We start from the raw sequence: 5707 nt of genomic DNA on the forward strand, positions 1-5707 counted from the left end.
CCCCAAAAATTTTCTGGAGTAATATAAACTTTGGTTTACCTGTGTAAACTGTGAAGCAGCTGCAGCACTGGACTACTATGTAAACTCTCTTTAAACCACAAAGGGTCTCATTTTAGCAGGCTTAGTCTTCATAATTTTTACTTTCCCAAAAGTTTTGCACAAGCTTAGTTGACCACACCCCCTAATTACCCCTCCCATCTCACAATTGCCCCCCCCAAAAATTAAATCCTAGATCCGCCCCTGTTAGGATGTGACATTCTAAGCTTACAATGTGACATCATAAACTTGGGAATTTTGTTACAAACGGCGTGCCATACGCTCGACTGCATGTGCTTATACACCCATTCATAATAGTCTAAGCTTTGGTATGCCATTGGGTTTATAGGGAGAGCTCGGTTCTCAGGGTTTCCAAGGGCTGAGAGACCCAAGACCTGAGATCCTGAAGCGGCATTGGGCTACTAAGAACCTGTGAAAGTCTAATCTTTATCCCACATTCCTATAAAAGTTATTCCAGTTTTTCTTGGTCCAATGTAGTCTTAATGTTGCTTAATGTAGCAATCATTAATCAACATTAATCATTAATCACATATGTGTATGCATAGGCGTAAAACCCAGTCCGGCAGGTCAGGTTTGGGCCTGACCAACTTTTGCTCTGTTTAATCATTATTCATTATAATAAAGGCACACCTCTGATTTAATTATGATTTAATGGGCCTGGCAACTACATGTCCTGCCTATAGCCTGACCAATTCCTTCCTTCCTTCTACGTCCCTGGTATGTACATGTACATGGGTATTGTGAGATTTTTTTAAATGGCTGTAACACAGAAAGTTTCACTCAGAATCAGCTCAAACTTGCTACACAGCATAAGGACATCAATATGTATTAGAAAATTTAATAAAAATTTGGGTTGGTTTCAGAGCCATTTTTTGGAAAAAACCATGGGCTAAACATAAAAAATTTAAAAAAATAAGGTTAAGTAGGATTTCGAACGACCAACGAAAATATGAAATGAAAATCCTACTCATGATGCAAATTCTTCTCCACATACAGTACACTAACTGTACAATGTACTATATACATTGTACATTGTATTGTACTATGTGTTGATATATTGTACATTGCATATTTATAGTATACACTAACTGAGCCATTATGAGTGATGAATTGGGATCATCCATGAATCTCATTATTTCTTCCATAGTCTATAATTATAATGATACTGGTATGTATTTTGTTGGACTCGCCACACTTGCATAGGCGGGTACTAAGCAGTTGGATTGTCATTCTGTCCACACAGTTTAATTGATTTGTAATAATAATAATAATATCAACTTTACAAAGACAAAGACAAAGTTAACAAATAAAAAGCAAAAGTTGGTAATGGTGTCTCTGAAGGACTCAATGACCAAATCAGAGAGCCTAAATTAATTAAATTACATTACATTAAAAATTAAATTAAAACAGAACATAATATTAGAATGAGGAAAAATTAGGAGTTTTGGGGGAGTGGGAACATTTATTGCATGGACATGATAAGTGATAGGTGCATGGGTGGTCAAGAGGATATGCGTGCTAAGTATATTCATAGCTTTTTAGTACCGTATATCCAACCCACACAGTAAATTGGCCGCCATGTTGGACGTCAAGTTTATTAAGAGTTCAATGGGGGGAAATATATTTTCTTGCCTTGCTACCTTCTTGAGGCCTTTTTCGGAAGCTTAGAAAGCATCCTGAGGATCTAATGGGGTCTAGTAGTCACTTGAAAGATTGCTGTCAAGAAATACAGAGCGGTTTCCTGGTACCAAGCCTTTTTCTATCTTTTCTCCATTGCTGCCAAATCGATCGTGCCAAATGCCAAATTGCCAATGGAAAGTTGACGTCCAACGAACTAATTTTTTTTCTTGAAAGTTATTACGGTATGCAATGAATACATTTATTTTGCAGTGAATATACTTAGCACGCATATCCTCTATTATGCAGTCAATAATAATTTTTTCAAATTGCTTAAAATATCACAGTACAAGTAATACATATCACTCAGGTGAATTCCAGCAAGCGAGTCCATTGCACCATAGTGCTTCATTACTGTAGGCAATCAATAGGTAAATATGTCAGTCATTCAATAGAAAAAAGTACAAAAGTTATCACAAGTCTTGGCAGACATTTTTAGCTGACTAAATGCTTACTAAAGCAGTTTGGATTTGGAAGTGGTATTATCAACTATAAGCTTAAGATGAACCAAGTTAACACTGATTTATATAGCAGTTAACTAAAACTGATAAGAACGGCAGTCATAAGTTCAGTCCACCATTTTGGAGAAGCGCGCATTAATAACAAAATCTAGGCGTTTCTATTAGACGTTTCCAATCCATCCTTCCCGTCTACTATCTATTGTTTGTTAATGTGAGTCCATTGGATACTAATGTATCAGAGACTATCAGTACACTGGAGTTTGGAATGAATGCAAGACAAGTAGCACTGGGGAAGGCAACAACACAAGTCACTGCAAAAACAACTTAAATAATAATAATAATAAAAACTAAAAATAAAGCACAACGAGAGAAGAAATAACAATAATCCTTTTTTTCAGTATCAAACCTTTTTATAATTAAATACAATGATATTTATTTCTAATGTAACTAGCAATAGATTTCTCTTCTATTGTATCCAGTGCTGTAGCTAATGATGACCAACTGGGACCTCCTTTCTCTCTCACTTTATCTTCTCCTCTTAACCAGGCAGACATACACTCACAAAAACATTCCACTGGATCTCCTCTATTCTTCTTGTCTATATCCACTAGTTTGGGATCATATAATCCTAAATGTAGACCTAGTCTGTGCCATACAGAACAAGGCAAGTGTTGATCTGATGTTAATACTTTAATGACATCAGCAAGATCTTTAATATCTATAAAAACAATAATTAATAATGTGTATATACACTGTACAGTCTACACTCCTCCTAATTGAAAATTATTAGTCTTACCAAGCAGTTTATCATCAGTCTGTGTTTTTTGTACTTCAGCATTGATCTTAAGAGCAACAGTATCTACATGTGTACACATGTTATATTAAATAACAATAAAAAATACACATTTTTGTATAACAGTTCAATGTACAATAATTATAATAATGTTTGTTAATGCATGATGTGTACATATCTTACCAGACTGTCCTTTCTCTATTGAAGTACTTCCATGTTCCCGAGATTCATTCAAAGTGTTGGTTGTTGTTCCTTTATCTTTATTATTGTTACACTTTCCTCCTCCATCTCCCTACACAAACAATGTAGTAAAATAATGATGATAAGGAATGTTTCTCATAACTGTTACCTTTCCTCCTAATAGTGACAGTTTATTCTATAATAAAAATTAGTAATCAATTTATTATTGATTAAATATAATCTCATTTACATCATGTATATAATCAGCAACTGATGTCTCTCCTACTTCACCAACAGCAATAGCTAGTTTGTTCCATGTTGCTTCAATATCATCTGTAAGCCATTTTGCTAAACATTCTCTAAGACATCGCTCAGCATCTCGTGGATAGTTAGTCTCAATAACCTTGAGATCATTATAAATCAGACCCAAGTAGAGACCAAGATCAAACCATTTGATAGTTTGAAAGGAACCATCTTTTAACACTCGTACAATATCTATCAGATCTCTAATAGTCAGTATAGCTATAAATAAATAAATGAATGAATATTGTAAAACTAGTGACAGTGAGTGGTTACACCTTTTTGTTGATCATCATTGTACTCACTGATCTGTGTGGGTGAGTAATTAGTAGCTGGTTTGTCGTTTTGAATTGTCGTCTCTATATAAAAGTATAAATATAATACAAACATTACTAAACCCACAGTCACTATAATGTACATGTATATACCATACACTCCCACTACTTCACAATTGTGATAGCACATGTTATAGCACACCTAGCTTTATTGGAGTCAATGGTGTCTTTTCTTCAGTTATTTCAATCACTTCCTATACAAGAATAATAACTGATATTTGTCACTGTGCTTGTTTATCAAGGTGATATACATCAGTAGTGTATTGCTGAAAGGTGAGTTTAACAGATGTACAAGTATATATTATTAGTAGTAAAAGCCACACAATGACAATTAACAATTGTGACAAAGACTGAAAAATTTTGATAAAAAAAGTTGCTTTTTAAAGATAAGATCTTTTGATTATTAGTGCTTGTATTAATGTATCAAACAGTTTGTGTGTGTTAATTCTTACCTTAATATCACGTCCTCCTAATAGTGACAGGTTAGTAATATCTGATAATGATTCATCAGGTAGGATCTCCTTCAATCTTGTTTGTCCTTTATTGCTCACAAGAAATGGTCTTCCTTCCTTAATTGCTGATAGTATATCACAAACTTCATAAACTGTCCTTTCTCTTGGTGTATTCACAGGGTAGGCTAGTTCTTTAGGATCAATAACTAACTCTTTTACCTCTATACTGGGACAGGATTCTTTATAAACACTCATTACCTCTCCTATCACATCTCTTCTTAGCGACACCATATTGTCACTGTAACCTTTCTCACAGGACATCATTACTAGTACACACTGGCTCTCATCCACAATCTCTATCAGTGATCCTACACCATGACCATTAAACCAGTGAAGACCGTTACTCCAAAATTTGCATTTACGACTCAATTTTTCAGCTAATTCCTTGTTCCCCTTTGATAACGAAAACTTAAAAGCAAGATGTAATGAGAGGACGTGGAAGCATCGAGGTGGAAAGAAATGATGTTTACTAGTACACTGTAGACACCAACCAAACCGGTACACTTCACTAGTCATCTCATCAGGTCTATCAGTAGACAAAAGACATGGAAAGAACAACAACCTTTCTCCTCTTCTTTCTGTCCCTCCCTCCTCCTCCTCTTCCACTGCTAACTGATGGAGGTTTGTCATTCTTAGGAAAGATGGATCCAATTCTTGACAGAGTTCCATGCTCTTCAGGAAACAGATCAACATGTCAGGATCATATTTAGAGAAGAGTCTAGTCAGGCCAGACATACTAACAATACCAGTATTACTAGCAATGTCAACATGTTCTTTGAATGTCTCTGGAGCAAAGAGAATCCCATCTACCTCAGTTAGTAGTATACCCTTATTCACAACAACCCATACCTTGTCTTCACTTTTAAGAACACTGATCAAACCAGTTGACTGCAACAATTGAAGAGCATCCAAGAAGTCTTCTCTCTTATCTGGTACAATGTAATTGTCCTTACCAACAGAAATTGCATCAGAGAGGGTCAGTAAATTCTTTTTCCTTTCTTCCAGTAGACCATACATCATGTGACAATAAAGACTCAAATTCCTTCCACTTGTACTACGAATAGACTCACAGGCACTAGACAGCTTTTTAAAGAAGGAATCCATACCACTCCCACCAAGCTTACGACAATCTAAGAACACATTATCACACCTTTCCCTTACAATAATCTTCTGTATTTCTTCCTTTCTCCTTCTCCTTTCAACAAGATTATTTATCTCATCTACATGACTGACTATTACAATAACATGGCATTGATTAAGAGCTTTCTGTGCTTCATTTCTCACAACTGTTAGCCACTGATGAAGCTGTTTGACTGGTTCCTTCTCCAATATATTCACTACTGTCAGGAACACACCACCAGAACCTTGTAATAGATTCTCAATGACAGCACT

Source organism: Amphimedon queenslandica, unplaced genomic scaffold (genome assembly GCF_000090795.2).
Source record: "Amphimedon queenslandica unplaced genomic scaffold, v1.1 AMPQUscaffold_12872, whole genome shotgun sequence".
In the NCBI taxonomy this organism is placed as follows: Eukaryota; Metazoa; Porifera; class Demospongiae; order Haplosclerida; family Niphatidae; genus Amphimedon; species Amphimedon queenslandica.